Genomic DNA, 25,284 nt, shown 5'->3' with positions numbered 1-25,284 from the left:
CCCCCCGCCCCAGTGAAGTCTGGCTGAAAGATCTCCTTACACAATAAGTGAATCCAGTGGGGAATTAGTCTGGCTGGAATGCTTGCTGGAGTTTTGATAATGAAACTGCTGCTGTGGCTGCATTTTGTGAGTTTCCTGTTGGGTCTTCACACACACAAGAAGTCACCTAAAGAAATAATTTGAGGGCTAGTAAAGCGCAAGAATCAAAGGACCCTCAAAAGGACTCAGAGCTTGAAAGTTGCAGGATATATTTGCATTAGTTGTTTATTTGAGTTTTATGTCACTTCTCTGATGTAGATGCTCCAAGAATTGGTTTTCATGTTTTACAAGGGAGCAAACTGGCTGAAAGGGGACCAGCGGCTTGTTCCAGACCAACTCTACCAGTGGTGACAGAATCACAGTTAGAACCTTGGTCTCTCATCACAGATGTCTCAAACACACAGAGGAGGTCTTTGCAATCCAGCAAAAAGGAACAACCATCTGTCTAATGCATCTTAGTATCCCCAGCGTGTAGTCTGGAATAAGCGCTCAGAAAACAGTTGCTAAATAAATGAAAGAAGCAGCAATTTGCAGAGAGGAGAAAAAAGCAATTATGGCCATGGTGTGCCACGTTCTTAAGCCTCTCCTCCATCTACTGCAGCCTAACTCATCGTCACTCACATGGCTAGTTTAAGGAAAGCATGACTGGCCTGGTGTGCTGTGGACTTTGTTATAAAACACAGACCTGCTGTTTCAAAACCGTCTTCCAATGTCCGATTCTCAGGCTTCAGGCACTCACTCATGTGCACTGCATGTGAACCATCAGTGACACTGACATGGACTAAGCTGGGAGCTGTAACATTCATCAGCACTTACCTCCAACAGCATTTGCTTTCAGCCCAACGGAAGTGCTAAAACACACTCGCACCTAAGTGACTATAGGTCCGTCAGCTAAATGTCAGCAGGAAGTATCAGACAGGGATTAACATATTACAAACTCTAAGCAAAAAATCACTCAGATTTCATGGGTCTTCAAGGTGGGAGAAACAATAGCTATTTTCTATTATTATTTATGGCTCAAGAATATGTAATACGTGATGCCATTTCTTGAAAGGGCCTCAGGTCAAACACTCTAGAAACTGAACTCTGCGCAGCAGATACTATAATTGGCTGGAATTTTCATTATTAATATATTTCATGTGTCAGGATGGAAGTTTGAAGCTCTTTACCTGACATTGGTTCCATTTTCATTATTAGTATATTGCTAACCCCATTACCCAAGAGTAATGCTATTAGGTAATGAACCATAAGGGAAAGGTGGGTTGTACAAATAAAGAAAGGTATCCTGGGATGAACTATTCCTACATTTAAATATAAACTGAAACAATCCACTCCTTTCTCCAACCTCTAGACCATAGTCAAATGTTTTTTTAAAAAAGTGACTTGTAACAAAGATTATTTTAAATAAGCATGTCCTTGCTCAACAGTCGAAAGCTTTGGCTGTACCACGCATTCATGCTCATGCCCTATATTCCAGGCGTGAGCTAAGAATGTTATAACTCACATACAAACCTCTCCCTTGCCCACCATTAGAATTTTAAGTCCCAGGTGAAGACTAGCTCTCTAGTTGAGTACAAATTTCAGCTGGATTTGGAAAAATCCTTTAAATAGATTTTTATTGGTTTTTAAGAACAGGGTTATTTTGTGTTAATAATGGGCATACATTAGGCTTTAGATAATTGCTTTATGTAACTTAGAGTTTTGGCTTTCAGCTAAATAAACACTCTGTGTGTTCACAGGTGTATTGTCCTCAAGGGCACTCCGCCTTTAAGGGTGGCAGCTGTTGCCAAGGTGTTGCTGATACAGCTCAGTATAATTTATTGGAAACAGGTGCTAGCTCATGATGAAGATAGACAGGAAACTAAAGCAGACAACATGTTTAACCACCATTAAAAAAGTTCAGGTTCAGAGAGACAATGTGTCTGAGATGTTTGGGGGATGTTGCCAGCATCCCAGTGCAAGTTTAAAAGCTCCTGCGGATCAGCATAAGGAAGAAATTGTACATGAATTTCAAGCAGCGCAGCCTAACGAGTGCCTGCTGCTATGCTGCCAGATTTAACTGATTACATGAAAAATTTTTAGTTTGTGTAAGGCTAGCAAAAAATTATGAAACACTTTCCTAAGCTAATTGTTAAAGATTACTTTCAAATGAGGTAATAACTGTTACTTTTCAATGATCTGGACAGTGGATTAGGCTATAATATGTTTTCTTTATGCTCAGAGTATTTCTTTTGGATTCTGTGTGTGGATCCTTGAGTGTTGGGAGAAGCCCAGGATTCATGTCCACAGGGCATTGGTACAGGTTAGGGCAATGAGACCGGAGACGGGATTTAGAACCATGAGATACAGATGCTCACCCTCTTTCTTTGGATATTACTCTGCTATGGAGCCGGTCAGCAGGCTTGGGGGTGGCTTCCACATTCAGTCTTCTAGCCCCGTGGATGAGTGGGAATGGCCTGAAGTCTCCTCACTCTGGGAGTGGGCCGTGGGGGGCAGGGTTCGCCTCAGGGCTACCTCTTACTCCCTAGTAAAAAGAGGAGACAAATCAACTCACGCACTGTAAGATATTCACCCCGTGAAGAGGCATTTGTATATTTTCCCAACTAATCTCCAGTCTAATCGGCGTGCTTCATAATACACATGTGCAATAAATATGCATACTAAATACAGCTGAAAAAGAAGTTGCTAAGAGCGCGTGCACAGTTTTTCAACCTCAAAAACCTAAATATCTTGGCTATTTACATGTTTAAAAAATACCCACAGGCATTAGACCACATTACGGACTAATGGCCTGCCAAATTTCATTTTTGGGAAAATATTCTACGTTTGAGTTACAACACACGAGTGTAAAAAGAGCAACTGAAACAACAAAATTTGGTTAAAAACATTTCTTGACCCCCCAGGCTCAGCCCCCGTGTGCCAAATATGTTGACAAAAATTTATACCAACACCAGCGGGCATGCACAGTTTAATATCTACTTTATGTGAAAAATCATTGACAATTTAATGCTTGCATTAATTTGAAAGAATTTTATGCAGTAGGTAGAAACTTTTACATTACCATCCCTAATCTCTACCAGCCGTCTTGTTCCCTTCTCAAAGGGAAAGTGACTGACAGGGCTGAAAAAACCAAATCTGCTGAAGGGCCCGGGCAGCTGCTTTTATCACCCTTCCAACAGCCCCAGCCCGGCCTGAAATGCAGGAATTCGGTTTGCATGCTGCTCAGAGGTTTAGCATAGGAAAGCAAATAGCTGATGTAAAAATAAACCTTTATTTAAAAAAAAACTTTATAAGGCCCCTTTATTTAGAGGGAGAGTCACTCAAATAAATACACCGTTAACAAACTTCTATAATGAATAATAATATATACTGTAGCAAGTGATGAAACGGAATCCCACAAAACAAGTGCTGAAATCCGATGATTGATTATCAAGCCTATAGGATAAATAAACCTTCTCCAATTAATAGCTAGTCTCGGGGATGAGTTTCTGGAGAAATGTCCTGCAAGGAAAAGCACCAGTTGCAGACAGTCAAATTCTGAATTCAGCTGGACTGGGCTGAAACGCGGCTCTCTTTCCAGTGTCATTACGAGCTTGGGGTGTCACAGTGAGATGAGTCCAACTCACTGATGGAGAAATATGCTTTCTCCATCTGAGCTAATGAATTACCTGGGCCATTTGGGACCCACGTGTCTAACTATCAGAAGAAGCTATTTTTAATTTATGAAAAAGGGAATTGAAAATCAACCTGGTTTCCTTGAATGTGTTTCTTGCCAACAAACCAATGAAAGCACCCATTCAGAAATTTTTATTCTCTAGCTTTGGTTTTCTAACTTTGCATCCTTATTCTTCTTTCCGAGTCAATGCAGATAGCCCAGTCAGAAGTTTCTTATTGATTTTGGAAGGGAACTGACTTCACGTTTCTAACCAGCCATGATCTGATGTCTCGGCAGCAGAGTTACGGGGAATAAAAGCTAATGTGAAATCCCAGATGGCCAGCTATGCTCCTACAATCTCCCTCCACATCATTTAGCAGGGTCTTCATTTTGAAGCAATGGGTGAAATATCTATCCAGGGGTTGCATGAATGCCGCTTTGTGACTGTGCTTTATCCTTGATCTTCAAATAGGGACGTTTCCACTGAAACAACCATACGTGTTAGACTAGAGCTATGAGCGTCAGGGAGAATAAACCTTACATATCTATTGCTCCATCCATCCATCCATCCAACCACCCATTCAATCTAATTGTGTCCTGTTTGCTCACTTTCTTCTTATAAGGACAGCCTCATGCCTACTCTCTTCTAGGGTGGTGTATTAGGTGTGTCTTTTTATTTTGATTCCTTGACACCTTGGGGCCTTGTTGACACTGGAAGGGACTGCTCCTCCACGGGTTAGCTAATTCCTAGCTATGGCAAACAACTCATCAGAGAATGCACCTTTACAGGCAAATCAACCAGTGTGAAGCCCATACCTCAACCACTTCTCACACTGGGGCCACTATCCTCCTGCCCTAATCACCCCAGCGGCCGAGTATCAGACAACTAAGGACAGCCCCAGTGCCCCAGAGTTCACCAAGATTATTCAAAGTAGCCAATCCAAAACCCACTTAGCTTCCTTACCCTGCTTCACCCATTCCTTCCCATGGAAACACCAATAAAGTTTCTTGCCCACTTTTCCCCCTCACTCCCTCTGCCTCCTGACTGACACTGGGGCTTCCCTATGTAGCCCTGCATGGTATGGCATATCCCCTCCTCTTGGGAACTGTAAGTAACAAATTATCTTTTCAAGGGTAGCTGTGTCCTCATCTGTTTGCTTCATCATACCTGAATAATAACGAAACCTACATTTCCAAACAGGTGGGATAAATACATATAGTCTCCTTCAGAGTCTCAAAGAAGTTCTGGTAGAATGGAATTAGTCCTGAAATCAGAGGTCGAGAAACCGAGTCCTGGCTACATCATATGCATAACTGAGCGGTTTGGGCCAAGCCATTTGACCTTGCTGAGGTTCAGTTTCCACTTTCATCAACAAGGACAATTCCCATTTTGCTAGATTTTTATAAAGGTCACACAGGGTTGCATACATGAAAGACACAGGCATGTGATAGGAACAGAATTGAATCTGTTATTATTCCCTTAAGAATCTCGTTCTTTCTTGCTCAAGTTTTATAAACACTGCCCCCCCTTGGGACACTCTCCCTGTGCATTTTGCCGGTGGGAACCACAGGGTCCCATTTTTACGCTCTGAATGAGTAGTAGAGTTCAGGATAGTGGCTGAGAGCCCAGAAAGTCCAGTCAGATATCTTGGGGTGACTGCACACCTCACTGACTGGTGGTCATCGGGAAGTTACTATGCTTCTCTGGGCCTTGGTTTCCTGATCTGTAAAATGAAGATAAAATTCGCTACTTCATAGGACTGTTTTGAAGATAAAGTGAGTAACACACTTAGAAAATAGTGGGTGTTCTGTGAATATGAGTAAGTAGGAATAAGAGCAGGTATGGGGTAGTAACAGTATTACAGGTAGAAGTACAAGCAGACCGCTCATGACTGCGTATCACGATATGCTCCTTTTGTTGCCAAGATGCCGTTTCTTGGGTCAACTGCCTTATAGGCAATGGGGCAGCTGGTTTAACCAGACTACTTTTGACATAGACATGACACACCTCTTAGCTAAGTCTAGAACTCAAAGATTATATGTTGATAGAACTTCAGGCTTACACCATTTTACTGTTATGAATGAGATTTTAAAAACCAGTACCAAGTCCTGCAGGTTTATGAAATGACTATACTGGAACATCTGAACAGGTTTTTAAGAAAACCTGATATTTGAGCTGAGTTTAACTGAGGCCACTTTGAGCCAGACTGTCCTTCCATCCAATTATGAAAGCTGAGCTTTTTCTCCCTTGCTCACTGCTCAATTCTTTTTCCCCTCAAGCAACTTTCTCCTGGTAGGTATTTTTAAAGTATGCTGGGCAATAATGATAAGTAGTTCCCATAAATACTGGAATAATAACCAACAGATAAACAACTGAAATGTGTAAACGCTGATTGCAGCAGAAGCTCATGGACTTCAGAGTTAACCTGACCTGCTTTTGAATTTAAACTCTCACAACATTTGCCTTCCCTGAGCCTTGTTTGCACATCAATAGAAGGATAGGAGCAGACTGAGCTTGCAGGGTTATAACGCCCGGCCGCAAAAGAACAGCAACCAGGACAGTTAATACTCAGGGAGCACTTACCACTAGCCAGGCACTGTATTAATTCATTTTAACCCAAGCGACAACCCTGAGGTGGTTATTATTATCATCGTCATCACAGTATACAGCTGAAATTCCTCAGGCACAGAGAGGTAAGGTGACAGCTGCAGCCCGGATATGAACCCAGGAGGCCTGGGCTGGAGCCTGTGTCCTTATCCACCCAACTATGGGGTCTCCCACAAATATCTCCTCAGAGTGGTCAGTGCACATTTTTCTTGGTTTCAAGTTGCTTTGGGGGCCCCTCTGGCACAAGGAGTGTGAAGACCCCTCCCATCCCATGGCTCCAGTGCCACCCACCCTCACTGCTAAGCCCCTTCTGTCATCAGCTCGTATCTCTAGAAACACAACACTCCCTACATTTTCAAATTCAGGGTTTGGGAGCTGGTGAAAATGGGGGAGTCCAAAAGGCCAGGGAGGGAGACGGCTGCCTAGAGAAGGGGCCCAGGGAAACTTGGAAGCAAGGCCAGTATGAGTCAATCAGTCAGCAAGTATTTATTTAGTGCTAGGCAGCTCGGGGGATACAGAGAAATTATAAGACGCCATCCGGTCCCTGGCTGGATTTCTGGCCGGGTTCCCCGAATAAGAACCAGGCCCGGAGCTGGGGCCTGTCCAGCCCGTGGAAAGCTGCCATGGTTTGTGAGGCGGGCTGCCCCGAGGAGCAGCCCCCAGGGCTGGGTAAGAGCAGGAGTCCCTGTCCCCACAACGCCACACACCAGGAGCGAGTCATCTCACCACCCTGGACCTCGGTTTTCACAATGTAATCTGGGAATAATACCAGGACTTGCCCAGTCAGGTGTGGCCAGGTATGGATAAACTGAGGCATGGAAAGTGTTTAGCCCAGGGCCGGCAAATAGTACGCTCAACACATGTGGTTTCCTACTAAGGGGCAAGGACTGCACAAGATGGTAGAAGGAGGTGTGTTCTGGAAGCCCTTTGTGCCCCGCCTCACATCCCCAGTCAATGCTGTGGCAGCTGCTCAACCCGGGTGTACCTGACAGTGCTTCTCCCACATTCTGCCCGGGGGCTCCCCTGACAAGGTAGGGGTGGTAGTGGGAGAGACTGAAAACCTTTGGGGATCCTTGACCAGCAGGGGACAGAGCTGGTGGAGAAATACTCCCCCTTCCATCCTTCAGGTGGGCAATACTGAGGTGTGTTCCACAGGCAACTCCAAGGGTCTGGCTGGATGGGATCAAGCCCACCACGGAGGCAGCCGGAACACACCTCATATTTGCTTTTCCCCTGTCCTGCTGTACTTCCCGCTCCTCCCACCTGTTCCCTGGGACCACTCTCCAGAATGAGCCCCCTTTCTCAGACTCTGCTTTCTGTGGAGGAAGGTGGAGGGAAGTGGGTGTGACTTCATGGTGTAGCAAAATGGTCAAAAGTTGGATCAGACATGGGTTGGGTCAGACCTGGCTCTCCCAGCGCTGGCTGTGTGACAGAAACCAAATGTCCCTGATCCTGTGTTTCACCATCAGTAAAATGGGGCTATGGGTAGTCCTGACCTCATGTGGTTGTTTTGAAGATTGGAGGAAAGAATGCACAGAAAGTACTTAGCCTGTGCCTGGTGCAGAGAGCTGGGTTCTCCAGAAGCAGAACCTGAGACCAGGATTCATGGGAAAGTGATTATTGGGAGGCCATCCCAGGAAAAACCAGAGGAAAGTGGGAGAGGGAGGGGGAGGAAGCTAAGCAAGGATATCAAGCAGTTACATCAAGGGTAATCTGACTAAATCCCTAAGGAGCTTTGGAGACAATGTGGACACACCTCAGAGGGAGGCGGCATCTTACTGCATGTGATCAAACACGTGGACTCCAGCAGGCTAAGGGCAGCACCGAGAAAGAGACATGGGCACAGGCTTTGGGAGGCACACTGGACACTGTGTGCAGAAAAGGAATAAAGGAAGGAAATGATAATGGGATCCAAGGAAATACGGCAGACACTGACCATGTCAGCCATAGCATACTAGTGGTGGTGGTGTTAGGGTTATTATACTTTTGTTTTTTAAAGAAAAGCCTTCTGGAATAACAGAAAAGCCACGCTTTAGAGCACGTGAAGCACCAGTTTCCCTCAGGCCTTTCCTTCCTGGAATTCATCTTCCCTAAAGTTCACACAGTAATGGCCTCTCCTCTGAAGTACCAGCCTTCTGCCATGGGCCTCCTGCCATCTGTCAACAGAAGTTCAAGGATTTCCCAGTCCCCCAGGGCATCAGGAGGGCTGCCTTGAGATGCCCCTAGGACGGAAGCAGTCATGCTTTCTCTCTCTCTCTGAAGTTTCAAACACTAGATTCTCTCTAGGTCTCTGGTAAAAACTGAGCTGGAGGTGGGGGGCTGGGGCTGGGCAAGAAGCGCAGCAGGGGGACCAGGTTGGAGCTGGAGGTAGTTGGAGTCTTTCAGGGAAGAGGTGATGTGGTCTCAACACAGGCAGAGGTGGGAGGAAGAGGGTCAAGTGGGTTGACTTCAAAGTTATTCACTGATTGGTTGGATAGGAAGAGATGAAACAGACAGGAAGCATTGAGGACAATGCCCCGGCTGCCATGTTTTCCACTTGAGCAAATGAGGAGATGGTGGTGACATTCACTAGGATGGAAAACCAGAGGAGGAGCAGGTTTAGTACTGAAAGAGAAGAACAGTTCGGGGCCCTTTTTACTTGAAATATATGAGAGACAGGCTAATAAAACTGTCGTTAGGCAGATGGCTCTGGGGGTCTGCAGCTCAGGAAAGGCAACTTGGTAAAGCTACACATTGGAGTTCTGAAAAGAGTCTGAGCTAGGTAGGACCTACCCCCGTGGAGGTGCAAACCTGTGGTGCAGCCTGGCCCATAGTGGGACCCGAGGGATGAGCATGACTGCAAGACACCTTTGACTACCATCTCTGTACCTAAGAGCCTGGACTTGCTCTACATTGCTCCCTCCAAAGTTCTTCCACAATCTTAATGCTTCTGGCAATGGAGTATTTAAAAAATATTGTTGACAACGCATCCCTTTGGGAGAATGTGCTCAGGGAAGGGGGAGAGGGTGGCTACCACTCTCCCTGCTCCCCAACTTCTCCCACCACAACTTTTCCCCTGACACTGCTAGGGAGAATGGCCCTTCTTGGGTCTCTCTGGCAGAGAGCCCAGGTACTGCTTCCCTTCATGTAGTGAACGCTTTCAAATTCTTTAGCATCTCTGTGACTCTCAAGACCTGGTTAACCTCTTTTGTTACTATGTTGGAGCTCTATTACTTTTCTTAAAATCATTGATCTCAGCTTATAATTATACTCTCCTTCATCTCATTACTTGGCCATCTTGCCTACTAAATTTTAAGCTCTGCTTTTGCTCACCATCAAATCCCCAGGGCCTTGCATGGTGCTTTCTGGTAGAAATTCAGTAACTATTTATTGAATGAATGAGTCTCTCCTTGTTCCTTCTCTACTCTTGAAAACTTAGGTCCCAAACTAAGAATAAAGATTCTCAACAGTATAAACCATGCTGCTTCCTTATTGTTCTAATTAAAATCATACCCAAAGCATCTACTACTTCTCCTCCCAGTTTCTCTGTTCGGATGTATGTGCCGTGGCATTCTTGGTTTCCAATGTGTTCCGAGTTTCCTGCTGGGCAGCTCGGAGGCCTACCTCTCCTCAGGTAGCCTGATGAAGCCTGTAGGCTTTCTCAGTAGCTTTGGATATGGATAGTCAACGTTAATCCACTGCTCAGTTGTCAGAGCCTGAAGAAACTTTAATTACAGAAAACATGAATATCACAGAAGATGTTTCTAAGCTTTTCAAACTATAGGTCTCATCTGGAAAATTTCAAAAAGGTTGTCCATGTGGTATATTCCCTGTTACATAACCCATGCCCAACACCCTTGCTCATGTTCCAGACACTCTACAGAAAAAACGTTCAGGACATTTTTATCCCAAAGTATCTGGAGTCCTTATGGAAAATCTTCTCAGAATGTTCGTGTTTATGCCCAAATTCAACATGTGAACCTTTTCCTTTGCTTTCCTCTTCAAACCCCCATGTGGGAATAGGATCTTATGCTGTTTGAAGATTCCTTTAGTTGTTGGCCTGCCCCATGTCAGGTGGTAATCACCACTTTAAAACATTGAGATTAGCGCAGTAAAAAAGATTTATGAATATTAATTCATTTTATAGCAGGTCATAATGTGAGCTGGAGAACAAACAGAGTATGGTTTCATTCCAATGTTTTACTGCAAACAAGAATGGGATTGCGTGTTGTGGAAAATATTAGTTGGAGATGCTGGTTTGAAAACCAGTTTGTTCAGTCTTTGGCTATAATTTGCCAGACACCCTGAATTTGTGGAGCGTCTGTTCTGGAGAGTAAGAATCATGGAAGTTTATAGCTGTCATGTTTTTCATAATCGGCAGCATTCTCCAAAGAATTTTAAAAAATATATTCTTATAATGCAAACCACAAAACACTAACGTGCCTAGAATTAAGAGAAAGGATGAGTCCTTCTCAAACTTTCTAGAGTTGTAGTTTAAAGGATTGAGCTGTCTTGCTTGTTGGTCACTTCTCCACAAGTCAGCACACCTCCACCTGAAATAGTACTTGCAGAAGTCTCTGGAATGACACATTCAGTGATCTCTCCTCATCATCCTTGCAGTACTTGACATCCTTGCCTCTTCTCTTCCCTATCTTGTTCCCCTCAGCATCAGCATGGAAAATCCTGAACAGCGGTGTAACCACAATTATGGGAACAGATTCTGGATTTGGCCAGGTTATCAGGGTTCGAATCCCAGCTCTACCCTTCACCAGCTACGTGACTTTCGACAAGTTTATTAACCCATTGTCCTCATCCCTAAAATGGGATTAACAATAGTACTCAAGAAGAGTGAATGATTCAACATATATAAAGTACTCAGAACAGTGCCTGATACATAGTAACTGCTCAATTAACAGTCTCATTGGTAAACTGATGACACTGCAGTGTCAAGAGTAAGCCTGACCCTTGCTGATAACTTTGTCTATGGTGTAATTTTGAGGGGAAATCTTTCATTTTGATACCAGAGCCATCAATTTATCTCTTTGGGGTTTATGTGTTGGAGTCTGGATTAAGAAGCTTCTCGTATCCCAAGGTCGTAAAGATTTTGTCTACATTTCCTTCATTAATTCTATACTTTTAACTTTCAGTTTAGTTCTTACTCCATATAGAGTTTATTTTATTTGGTATGAGGTAATGATTTAATTTAAACTTTCCGTAGAGTGAGGCTATTTTTCCCATGCTATTTACCGAATAATCAGTCTTTTCTCCTACTATTTTGTGATGCCTTCTCTGTAACATGCCAGGTCCCAGAGGCACCAGGAGTCGATGGGGGTGCTCTAAGCTGCTCCCTTGGTCTACTGTCCTGCTCCTATTTTATTGCTGTACCGCCTTAATTACTACTGCTTTTTAATATGTCAATACCTGGCAAGAAGGATCTCCCTACTCTTCTATTTCAAAATACTCTTTGCCATTCATGAACTTTTATTCATCCACATATATTTTAGAAAACATTTTCCAAAAAAAATGTTCATGCTTGAATTTTTTCTTGGAACTGCATTTATTTTCAACGAATTCAGGGTATATTGATTGATACCATTTCAGAGTTTAATTGACCCAAACCTTAGGCAGAATATTTATGTCCTAGAATAAAATTTTAAAGTTTTCCACAAATATCCTGTGCAATCTTTTTAAAATCCGCTAATAGATAATTCGTAGTTTTAGTTGCTATTGTAAATTTTCTTATCATACTTTCTAATAGGAACTTGCTTTAGTAGGTGCCCACTACTGGTTTTTATAACTTAACTTTGTTTCTGGAAAACTTGCTGAGCTCTCTTACAAATTCTAATGGTTTTCTCCTGATTCTCGTGGATTTCTGTGTAATGAATATTTTGTCTTGTCCTTTCCAATTCAAAGGAAATTATTTATTTTTGTGATCTTATTGCTTTTCCAAATATTTGGAATAGCAGTTGTTACAGTGATAAGGTTTGTCTTGTTCCTGACCTCAAAAAAATGCTTATAGAATTCCTTTATGAAAATGATGTTTTCGATGAATTTTGGATGATAAACTTTACCAGATGATTTCTACTTTTCTAAGATTTTTTTTCTTTCAGAAGTGGATATTGATCTTTTTCATCTGCTTTTCTCTATTTCTATTGTGACCCTCCAGTCTTTTATTCTATTCTATTTTTTTAAGGGGAATTATATTGCTAGTTTTTCTTATGTTGGGCCATCCTTGAATCATTTTAATATATTTTTGGAAATAAATAGGTAATATTTCATTTAATATTTTTAAAACTAACTTCAGAACTCAAATTATAGTACTTTTTTTTGTCTTGAACTCTTTTCATCTGGTTTAGCTATTAAAATTATACTTGCCTCATGAAATGGGCTGCCCAGACTTGCCCCCAGTTTTCAACTTTCTAAGACAATGTATATAAGTTAGGAATTGTGTATTCCTTCCCTCATTTGTAAAACCTTCTGCAGCTGTCACTTATATTGCCAAATTTCTTGTTTCTTTGGATCTGCTCTGTTGTCTTTTCCCTCTCATCTTTTTTTTTTTTTTTTTTTTTTTTTTTTTGCAGTACGCGGGCTTCTCACTGCTGTGGCCTCTCCCACTGCGGAGCACAGGCTCCGGACGCGCAGGCTCAGCGGCCATGGCTCACGGGCCCAGCCGCTCCGCGGCACGTGGGATCCTCCCGGACCGGGACACGAACCCACGTCCCCTGCATCAGCAGGCGGACTCCCAACCACTGCGCCACCAGGGAAGCCCTCCCTCTCATCTTTAGATGATCATTTAGCTTACTTATTTTTCAAATTTTTTAGTTTTAGAATGTATTCATAGCTATAAATTGCACTCTAGGAAATGCATTAGCAACATCAAGCAAATGTTGACATGTACTACTTTTATCGTCTTTAAGCTGTAGAATTTCCCCTTTTGTTTTCTAGTTTCCCCAAGTTCTACCTGATAGTAAATTTTTTTGTTTCATTTTTTCTTAGTTTATAAATAAATTGATTTTTATTTTTAGCTAAGTCAGTTTTATTAATTTTAAATTTTATTACAGTGAAGTTAGAGAACATTTTCTGTTTGAGACTTAGAAATATATTGATATTTTCTTTTTGTCTCTACTATATGATTTCTTTTAATGACCAATCTATTCTAGAAAAAAAAGTGTGTAGTCTATGTCTGTATGCAAATTTTAATATAAAGTTATATGCATAACTTAATTATTTTATTAATGTCTTCTATATTCTAGTCTATTTTTATTGGATTAGGTACATCAGCTTCTGAGAGCAGTGATTTTAAATCTCCAATAGCTTTTTACCTCTCTCTTTCTCCCATTTCTGTCATCTGTTGCTTTATGTATTTTGCTCTTATTATTATCATTGCTTCTGGATATATATCTATAACTATATATAAATGCAACATCTCTTTCTGTTATTTATGATTTTAAAAATCTTACATATATTATTTCCATTACTCTAGGAGACAGATGCAAAAAGATATTGCTGTGATTTATGTCAAAGAGTGTTCTGCCTGTGTTTTCTGCTAAGAGTTTTATAGTATCTGGTCTTACATTTAGGTTTTTAATCCATTTTGAGTTTATTTTTGTGTATGGTATTAAAGAATGTTCTAATTTCATTTTTTAACATGTAGCTGTTCAGTTTTCCCAGCACCATTTATTGAACAGACTGTATTTTCTCCATTGTATGTTCTTGCCTCCTTTGTCATAGATTAATTGACTGTCGGTGCATGCGTTTATTTCTGGGCTTTTTATCCTGTTCCATTGATCTGCATTTCTGCTTCTGTGCCAGTACCATACTGTTTTGATTACTGTAGCTTTGTACAGTCTTAAGTCAGGGAGCCAAATTCCTCCAGCTCTGTTTTTCTTTCTCAAGATTGCTTTGGCTATTTGGGGTCTTTTGTGTTTCCATACAAATTAAAAAATTTTTTGTTCTATTTCTGTGAAAAATGCCATTGATAATTTGATGGGAATCACATTGAATCTGTAGATTGCCTTGGGCAGTATAGTAATTTTGACAATATTGACTCTTCCAATCCAAGAACATGGTATATCTTTCCATTTGTGTTATCTTCGATTTCTTTCATCAGTGTCTTATAGTTTTCTGAGTACAGGTCTTTTGCCTCCTTAGGTAGATTTATTCCCAGGTATTTTATTCTTTTTGATGCAATGGTAAATGGGGTTGTTTCCTTCATTTCTCTTTCTGAACTTTCATTGTTAGTATATAGAAATGCAACAGATTTCTGTGTATTAATTTTGTATCCTGCAACTTTACTTAATTCATTGATGAGCTCTAGTAGCTTTCTGGTGGAATCTTTAGGATTTTCTATGTATAGTCTCATGTCATCTGCAAACAGTTGTTTTTTTTAAAACATCTTTATTGGAGTATAATTGCTTTACAATCGTGTGTTAGTTTCTACTTTATAACAAAGTGAATCAGCTATACATATACATACATCCCCATATCTCCTCCCTCTTGCATCTCCCTCCCACCCTCCCTATCCCACCATTCTAGGTGGTCACAAAGCACCAAACTGATTTCCCTGTGCTATGCTGCTGGTTCCCACTAGCTAGCTATTTTACATTTGGTAGTATATAGAAGTCCATGTCACTCTCTCACTTCGTCCCAGCTTACCCTTCCCCCTCTACATGTCCTCAAGTCCATTCTCTATGTCTGAGACAGTGACAGTTTTACTTCTTATTTTCCAATTTGGATTCCTCTTATTTCTTTTTCTTCTCTGATTACTGTGGCTAGGACTTCCAAAACTATGTTGAATAAAAGAGGTGAGAGTGGACACCCTTGTCTTTTCCTGATCTTAGAGAAAATGCTTTCAGCTTTTCACCACTGAGTATGATGTCCATTGTGGGTTTGTCATATATTTTTATGTTGAAGTAGGTTCCCTCTATGCCCACTATTGAGAGAGTTTTTATCATAATGGGACCTAATTAAATTTAAAAGCTTTCACTCAGCAAAAGAAACCATAAACAAAACAAAAAGACAACCTACAAAATGGGAGAGAATATTTGCAAATGATGCAATTGACAAGGGATTAATCTCCAAAATATATAAACAGCTCATACAGCTCAATATCAAGAAAACAAGCAAAAAGTGGGCAGAAGATCTAAATAGACATTTCTCCAAAGAAGACATACAGATGGCCAAAAGGCACATGAAAAGATGTTCAACATCACTAATTATTAGATAAATGCAAATCAAAACTACAACGAGGTATCACCTCACACCAGTCAGAATGGCCAACATCAAAAAGTCTACAAATAATAAATGCTGGAGAGGGTGTGGAGAAAAAGGAACCCTCCTACACTGTTGGTGGGAATGTAAATTGGTAAAACCGCTATGTAGAACAGTATGGAGGTTCTTTAAAAAACTAAAAATAGAGCTACCGTATGATCCAGCAATACCACTCCTGGGCATATATCTGGAGAAAAACATAATTCGAAAGGATACGTGCACCCCAATGTTCATAGTAGCACGATTTACAATAGCCAAGACCTGGAAGCAACCTAAGTGTCCACTGGCAGATGAATGGATTAAGAAGATGTTTTTTATATATATATAGAATTTATATAGTGGAATATTACACATAAAAAAGAATGAAATAATGCCATTTGCAGCAACATGGATGGATCTAGAGATTATCATACTAAGTGAAGCCAGACCGAGAAAGACAAATATCATATGATAGCACTTATATGTGGAATCTAAAAAAATGATACAAATGAACTTATTTACAAAACAGAAATAGACTCACAGACATAGAAAACAAACTTATGGTTACCAAAGGGGAAAGGGGGAAGGGTAAATTAGGAGTTGGGGATTAAAATATATACACTACTATATATAAAATAGATAACCAACAAGGACCTACTGTATAGCACAGGGAACTATACTATTACAATATCTTTTAATAATGTATAATGGAAGAGACTATAAAAAGATTATATATATAATATATATTATATGTGTGTGTATAACTGAATCACTTTGCTGTACAGCTGAAACTAACACAACATTTTAAATCAACTATATTTCAATAAAATTTTTTAAATTAAAGAAAATTAAAATTTGAATAAATCTTACATATATTAAATTTCCTTTTGACTCTTATTTGTGTGGTACATTTTTTTCTATCCTTTATTTTCCTCGATTCTCCACCCTGTTATCTGAAGTGTATCTTTTTTAAATATTGTAGAGCTTGGTCTTATTTTTGTTTTCATTTTAATTCAACCTGAAAGTTTCTGTCTTTTAATCAGTGTGTTTAATTTATTCTATTTTTACTTAGTGTAATGTTGACTACATTAAGAAATTTTTGCTGTTTAACACTATAATTTTTTTTTAACATTCTTTATTTTTACTTTCAAATTTTTTCCCAGTTTTCATTAGACAGTTTTTTTTTAGTTATTTAATTTTATTTTGCTCCAAACTTTGTAAGCCTCATACTTAATTTTTTTAAAACAATGCTTGAAGTGATATTTATATATTTTCCTTTTACAAGTGACTAGTCCCATGTCATCTACTTTAGTCTCTCTCAATTCCCATTTTATATCAACTGAAGAATTTCATTAATTTTGAATTATACTATAGTTCCCTTTAGATTCATCTAAGTCCATAGGAGAAGATATCTTCTCTTTAATCTTATAGTTTATATAAACTTTATAGTTTAATCATGCATTACATCTGCTTAATCAAATCTGTCACGAGAGTAAAGTAAGAAAATTGGTATAAATTATTTAAAACAACTCCTGGATTCCAGTAAGTGTTCTCACAACTGCTTATTAGTATCAAGCAATTTGTACAATATTTAAAAGCATATCATGATCCAGATGTCCCAATGGATTAAACAAATGGTGGAATCCCCATACTGAGAAATCCTGAATGAATTCTTGGTACATGCTACAGCTTGAATGAATCTCCAGAGAATTAGGCTGAATGGAAATAGTTTCAAAGGGTTATATATTGTGTGATTTCATTTATATAAAATTCTTAAAATGAGAAATTTATAGAAATGGAGAACAGATTAACAGTTGCCAGAGATTAAGAAAGGCGTAGGGGATGGCAAAAGCATGGGTGTGACTAGAGAAGGCCAACAGGAGTGATTCTTGCAATGATGTAGGTGTTCTACCTCTGAACTGTATCATTGTCAATACCCTGGTTGTGATCTGGCACTGCAGTTTTGTAGGATGTTACCACTGGAGGAGACTGGGCAAAGGGTAGATGGAATCTCTTTGTATTACTTCTTGCAACTATTGATGCATGTGAATCTACAATTATTTCAAAATAAAAATTTAAAAACAACAACCAATGCAACAACATCCATTTCTCATCAAATAGAATTTAACTAAAATTGTATTTGGCTTTGTTTTACTAAATAACTTACCTGAACAGAACTGGTTGGTTAAGACATCTGGTTTCACCCAGATCTGCTGTATCTCCCCCACTATGCTTTTCAGGAAAGAGTTACGCAGGCTCTTTCACCCTCCCCTGCCCAGCAAGCCTGGTTTGACCTCATGACCCAGTTCTCAGAGCCTTATTCCCTTAGTCATTTACACTGGAGGGCAGTCTGGAAGATATCACTCATCCATAATGACTCAGCCTTACCCATTTAAATTAAGGGAATTAAGGAAACAGACCCAATCTAATTTCATCAATTTGAAAGGATGAAGAAGTCATACCATCCTCAGTAGAGATGAAATGCAAGAAACAGAGAAGAAATAGTAGTTTAACCAACTAAGGAAATGAAAGACAAGTAACATTAAGACAAAATGCAAAAACAGTAATGATCCATTAAAAATTGTGGTTTGGTGAAATATTGCTATCTAAGACCCACCATTAGAAATGAGAACTTTCAGGAACATTTATACAGAACAGCCATTTGTGACCAGAAAAAGTTGGCTGCAAAAACCGTGTTGAATCTTCCTTGTGGTCCTACTCTGCCTGCCTCCTGGACTTAGCCTTGTCATAGAGTCATGGACCTCATACCACTTTTTGATTGTTTCAGACTCATTTTGTTATAAGTGTGAGGCTCATTTCATGCAGGGTTTTTTATTGAAATCTTGCTACTAGGCAATAGGCCACTTATGGGTCACTGGAATCCCTGAGTTTCCTGCCTTTTCATATATGATCACATAGCACCTCTGGCACAAAAACAATTGGCTGTGAAATCTGGTGGGCAGATTTTCTCAATCACAGCATGACATTTGGGGTACATGCAAGTAAAAGTTAGCTCTGAAGGCCTAGGAAGATCAATACAAGAGTCTTGATATATTCATACGTTACTATTTATAATCAGTGTTTTATTTATAAAAATTAAATAGGTTTCCCAAAGCACCTACCTTTGACCCCACTCCATTAATAAAGGCTTAATTAGTTAAATTTGTCTAAAGTTTTATATTTACTTACAAAAATGAACTTATATATATAACATACTAATATATATAATATATATTAGTGTACACCATACTAATATATAACATATAGATAATGATTCAATACACACAAATTATTTATTGACCCAATATCTATATAATCCTATAAAGCCAAACTGAGATATAACTTATAATAATGCTGTACCTTGACCTTGTTATCATCATAATTTGTCTTTATTGTTAGAAAACCATATATATCACAGGGCATATGTAAGAAAGTGAGAGGGAGGAGAAACTGATTTACATACTCTCCAACGAATCATATTCACATCCTTTCTTGGAGCCCCTTGACCTCTGCAAACCCATATGTTATCTGTCCTCTGTCCTCCATGCATGTGGTCACTCACTGGCTGTGGGCGGGATCTACACTCAGGGTTTGTTTGGGTTTTTTTTACACCTTTATTGGAGTATAATTGCTTTACAATGGTGTGTTAGTTTCTGCTGTATAACAAAGTGAATCAGCTGTACATATACATATATCCCCATATCTCCTCCCTCTTGCGTCTCCCTCCCACCCTCCCTATCCCACCGTTCTAGGTGGTCACAAAGCACCGAGCTGATCTCCCTGTGCTATGTGGCAGCTTCCCACTAGCTATCTATCTTACATTTGGTAGTGTATATATATCAATGCTACTCTCTCACGTTGTCCCAGCTTATCAGGGTTTGTTTTGATTAATGAAGAGTTGACTCAGATTCCACGTGTGACCTGGCTGAGGCTGAGCCCTCGGGTCTCTGAAATCGTTGGGATGGAGTGGGGGTGCTGGTGGGTGTGGAGAGAAGCAGCCATCAGCTCCAAAAAGGTTTCTGTCTCTATTGTGGGAACTGTTAATTCACATTTGGCAGACTGTTTTCTGGAGGGTATGGATTAATGGCGATGGGATCATTTCTGAATGCTTTTGATTCTTTGAAGTTTGCTGAGTTGTTCTGGGAAATAAGGAATGAACTGGAGGCCCAGGTAGCTGAGGAGAGACCTTTCTCCTCACTGCCACCAGAACCCAGCACCACTGGGTCACCGCAGGGAGCAATGACAAGGGGACATCAGGGACAGCATCTCCGGCTTGGACTCTGGTGACTTAATAATAAGGAGCGCACTCTGCAGTCACAATAAGGACAGGAAAACATGGTGGATGCTATCTGACAGGGGATCCCTCCGGGAGATGGTCTCAGACCATTTTGTGAACACATGGGAGACAGTACTTCAGGATGAAGTACTTGGGAGGTATTTCAGGGTGTTTTGGAGAGGCAGAACTGGTACCCGGGGGTGCACCACCTGGAGTCAGGATCACGGACATTTGGGAGTTAAACACAAATATGACCCCATTTTATCATCACTGGCTGATGAGGTTTGATAATTTGGTATATGACTACATATGTTTATTATTTTTTTAGTAGCTACAGTAGTTCCAGAACTTTGCAAGCAATAACTATAATCCTTACAAAAACTTTGTAGGACAGATATTGTCCCCATTTTACATATAGGACTATGGAGGCTCAGAGTGTTTAAGCAGTTTGCATGAGGTCACTCAGCTACTTACATGGCAGGTCTGTCTGTTTTCAAAGGCTGGGCTTCATTGCCTCACTAGCTCTATATCAGATTTCCGTTTCTGGGCTCGATTCCAAGGAACATGGGAATCCTGCAAATCAATGGGCATGTCACACTTTGAATCTCACTTAGATTCACTTGAGGGATGGCTCTTGACTCAGGCTGGCCAGTTATCACACTTCATCCTGCAGGGCTAAGGAGAGGAGCACTTGTATGAAGTGGGGGACGAGGAGTTTCCTAAGGGTGGTGATGCTCTGGGCAGACAAATCCACACCTGTCCACTGGATCTTCCTACCTGAGGAGAAGTGACATGTAATTTGGGGCTGTGGGGGTCATATGGGTGAGGAAGATTGCACTGTGCCCATGCAGAAGGTTCTGAAGGCTTGCCTTGCAAATGATTCATTGCAATTATCTCCAGAACGCGAACCCCTGAGATGGAGGTCATCGTCTCCTTGACAGGAACAGATAACAACCTCGTTTCTCTCCAGACCTGACACCTGAGACCAATCTCAAACTGACCACCCCTTCCTTCCCCTGATCTGGAAAACAGTCCTCATTGATGGATAACGGGATTCCCAATTCCAAGGACACTGATTCTAGTCTGCCTTGTCAGTTTAACCCAGACCGATTTCTTTGTTAAAAAAAAAAAGCTGCTCAGAAAATTGATTTCTTCTAACAATTGTATAGCAAGCATTTTCCATTCCCTTCAAAGAATAATGAAATAATAGAAGTCAGAGAATGGGGATCTACATAATTTTTGCTCCCCCTGTTGTAGGCAGTAAGAGATAAGAGACTGGGCTGGGATGACATACAGTGTGTATTGCCTACATAGAAGAGGCAAATTTCATTTAGCTTGAAATAAACGGCTACCATTTATAATTAAACTTTCAAAGGGTTGTCCGCTGATTGAAAAACATTATCCCCTGCTCTTGTTTCCAGCTGTATTTGGAGCTGATTGGCTAATTTAGGGGCAATATGCCTTTGATATTTGAGTCTGTCCTTCACTTTAATTTGAAACAGACATGCTGAGAAGAGGAAGTTAGGCTGGTGATGTGCTAATTCTTGTTTGTGATTTACCCCGGAGGATCTATAAGGAATCTGCAACTTGTACATTAAGAAACGAAACTGGAGACAGTCACATCTGGTTTGTTGGATGCCCCCCTCTCGTTTGAAAAAAATAAAGCAGTAACCAAAAATGCTTAAGCTAGATAGTTTGATTAAATGGATAATTTATCATGGATAAAAGGCTGGAGACTAAAGTGCCCCAGAGAGAGAAGCTGAGGACATTGCAAGAAGGGTTATAAGCGTCAGTAAGTGAATGGAAATTTAAAATTACATATTATGGAGTTTCTCAGAAACAGTACGTACCAAGGTAAAGCTTTTAAAACGCATTCGTATTTTGCAGTTGAAGGGCCAGGTGGCTCTGAGCCACTGTGGGGCACACTGCTTGGTACAGTTTTGGTTTCTCATGGGGTCCCAGGTCCTGCGGGAGAAGTGGGGATGTGTCAGAGGTAGGAAGTAATCAGCTTCATAAGGGCCATGTTGTGATCTTTGTGGGCCCCCCTTCTCTGTTAAAAAAATATTAAAAAGTATGTTTTTGACTATGTTGGTATAAAGACAACATATTAAATGTATTATATACTAAAACATTTAAATAAACTCAGTAATCAAAACACATAATAATTTATGTAGTATTTGTTAAAGAATCAAGATTAATGCAAAAACATCCACGATGAACAAAATACAAACATTTTAAATAAAGACAGGATCAGCTGTACCTTAAAGCTTTCTGAAGCCCCCAGCTGCATCCTCGGGATTCCAGGGAACATAGAGGAGGCACAGGAGGGAGGCTGGTGGTGCAGAGGGAAAGGTCTGGAGTCAAATCCTTGAGTCCGGGTCCTGCCTCTTTCTTCCCCATTCAGAAGTCTTGGGTATGATCTGACCTTTCTCTACCTCATTAACAAGTGATATTTCTGAGCAGTGATGGAGGAAAATATTCTTACCACTGGCAGAGCATAAAAGTTACTGGTAGGTGGTATACAGATGAATTTTTAAATTTTATTTTATCACTTTTTCATTTATTTTAATGTGTGTTTAGTTTCATGTATATTAGAAAATCTGAAACTAGCACATTAAAACAATGGTTTCACAGATACGATGGTTGAGGACAAAAGTAAAAAGAGAAAACAAAGAGCAAGTTAAAATAGTTAACAAATCAGTATCTCTTAGCAAAATTGCTGTCAGAAACTCTGAGTGTTCTTCTAATGACTTCCCAGTAAGAACTGCCTGGATGGGACAGTGACTGAGGCAGGCGGGGGAGTCACTCTGCTGGCTTCCGAGCCCAGCTCCCCTCTCTAACTGCGTGGCCTCGAGCATGTATACATAACCTGGGAGGGTGTCAGTGCCCTCACATGTAAAAGGAGATCCCAAATGCTTGTACCTACTCCATGGAGCTGTAAAGACGAAATAAGATAACTCCTCCAAGGCATGTGGCCCAGACCTGGCACAAAGGAGAACAACCCCTGTGAGTTCTGTTATTATTATTGTACCAACGTGTGTATTGACTTTGCTCTTATAGGGAGAAATAGAAATAAAGCTATTTTTAACCCCTTTCTCCAGCACTAAAAAATGAAATGCATAAATGATAAGCCAAGGTAGTGGAGTAGATTAGAAAGAACATGGGCTTTGGAATCAGCAATGGTTTGGTCTTGACTCTGCCATTTGCTAGTGTGTCCTTAGATGAGACAGATAATCTAGCTTCTGTGACCTATCTAGAAATTAAGGGAAGTACCAGTGCCTAAAAGAGAGCTGTGAGTATTGCTGGCAGAAAACAAGTTCGTTTCGTCTGGTCGGGTATGGCAAATTCGTATTTCCCTCCCTTCTCTGCCCTCCCCTCCCCCACCTCTGCCCTCCTCACTGCCCCTCCTGCCTCCCCTCCCCCACCTCTCCTCTCCCATCATCTTTCCTTTCCTTGCTTTTGGTTTTGTCTTTCCATAACATTCTACACAATTTCTTATTCCAGCCACCTCAATGTCTTGCCTGTTCTTTTTTTTTTTCACTTGCCTTTGAGATGTTCCTTTGAATTTAATTAAACTCAAGAGCCTGGAAAATATATTCAGTTCTGTCCAAAAAAAAAAAAAAGAAATAGACAAGTATAATTTCCAGGTCATTTTTTTTTCTTTTTCACCTCCTACACTCTTTTTAGGCTCTCAGTGACTATAAGCTCTTATTTCATACACTTTTTCTCACCAAAGTCACCCAACTTGGCCTCTAGTCAATTCGACTTTTTTTTTTTTTTTTTTTGATGCTAGGGATAAAGACGCTGAGCAGAATGAAAAGCATCCAGTGGCAATCAAAATGAATGGCTCCACGTTTTTAGCCCTTCTGAAAATGATTTTTCATTTAAGAGATGCTTTTTGACTCTAGTCCAGATCAAAACAAAGCAAGGTCAAAATTTCCTGAGCATCACAATGTAGTGAGGCCTGGGAATTATCAGGAAAATCTCTCATGATGAGATTTCCCGTTCATATTTCCAGGTGTGGAAAGTATTTTCCCAGAAGTTTAATGACAGAGCCAACAGAGTAGGTACTTGCCTGATTCAAACAGGTAAATAGATTTGTGGTCTCACATCACACGTGGGTTTTATTGATTCTACTGTTGTTAGTGACATGGGATTAAGAAGATGTGGAAATGAACTCACCAGGCGCAGGTCCTAGAGAGAAAATCCATGACTCACATGGATGAGTCTTAGCGAGTGTGCTTGGCTGAAGGATTGTGTATCTCCTGGGAGTCTCAGAGCTTGGAAAAGAAGCCTTTCCTGGAGAACGGGGCAAAACATTTAAGAAAAGTCCAGCCTTCATTAAGGAGCATAGGAGAAGATGGTGAAGAATAGTGAGAAACCAAATGGATAGCAAAGGAAAGAAGTTAACATTTTCTGAGCTTCCACTGTGTGCCAGGCACATCACAAACAGCATCTCATTTCATTATCTCAAGAGGTCCCGCAGGAAGAGAGAATACCACCACCAATTTCACAAATGAGGAAACTGAGATTGGGAGTCTAAACAACTTGTTCAAGTTATACTCACAGTTGGTAGGTGGTGATGGCTAGATTTGAGATCAGGGTCTGAAGCTTAATATATGTGTCTTTCCACCATCTGGTGCTATACTGAAGAAAAAAAATTTAATAACTGGAGTTTTTTAAGGCCAAGAAATAAAAACAAGAGAAATTGGAACTTATAATTCTACAAAATATTTTGACTGTAGTCTGGGTGGAAGATGCTCTAGACTACGGCAGACTTTGGTTCAGTTCTGGTTGGGCTGCTTAGGAGTTCTGTGACCTTGGGTAAGACAGTTGACCCTCATGAAGCTCAGTCTCTTCATACATGAAAGGAGGGGCTGGTGCCACTTGGGGAGTGGCGGGTGGGGGAGGGGGTAGACAGTTAGGGGAGGGGCACACCCATGGTGAGGAGCCTGCTATCAGCAGTCTGCTCTGGGGATGTTGTCCCTCCACCTTTCTGGGCTCAGCATTGCAACTGCCACAGCAAAGCCTTCAAGGGGACTTATCATCATAAAGATGACACTCATCACTCCTTAAATGAAAAGAAACCAGGGAGAATCATTAACTATTGCAATATCACATCTGTTGTGTCTAATTTAGAACTCACCAGAGACTAAAACCACTGTTTACTAAAATACTGTCTGGGTGCCACGTACTTTCAATGAGATTCCCTATGCACGAGAAAAACACAAGCATGTTTTCTATTTGAATGCCAAACTGGAGAGGTTACCTTGTTAAAAATCCCAGTTCCCTTGTTTATGTAAATGCCAGGTGTTTATAAATATAATAGTTCATAAATATTCTTTCTATTGAGATCATCTCCTACTCATCCCATGCCTTTAACATGGTACCAGGAAACGTGTCAGAACTTGCAAAAGCACTTTGAATGGAGAATAAAGTATGGGTATTTTTTTTAACGAACCTAAAAACTCCTGAGAA

The sequence above is a fragment of the Monodon monoceros genome, unplaced genomic scaffold (genome assembly GCF_005190385.1).
Source record: "Monodon monoceros isolate NGI ecotype Baffin Bay Population unplaced genomic scaffold, NGI_Narwhal_1 Super_Scaffold_3, whole genome shotgun sequence".
Lineage (NCBI taxonomy): Eukaryota > Metazoa > Chordata > Mammalia > Artiodactyla > Monodontidae > Monodon > Monodon monoceros.
This window is presented reverse-complemented; position numbering follows the sequence as displayed.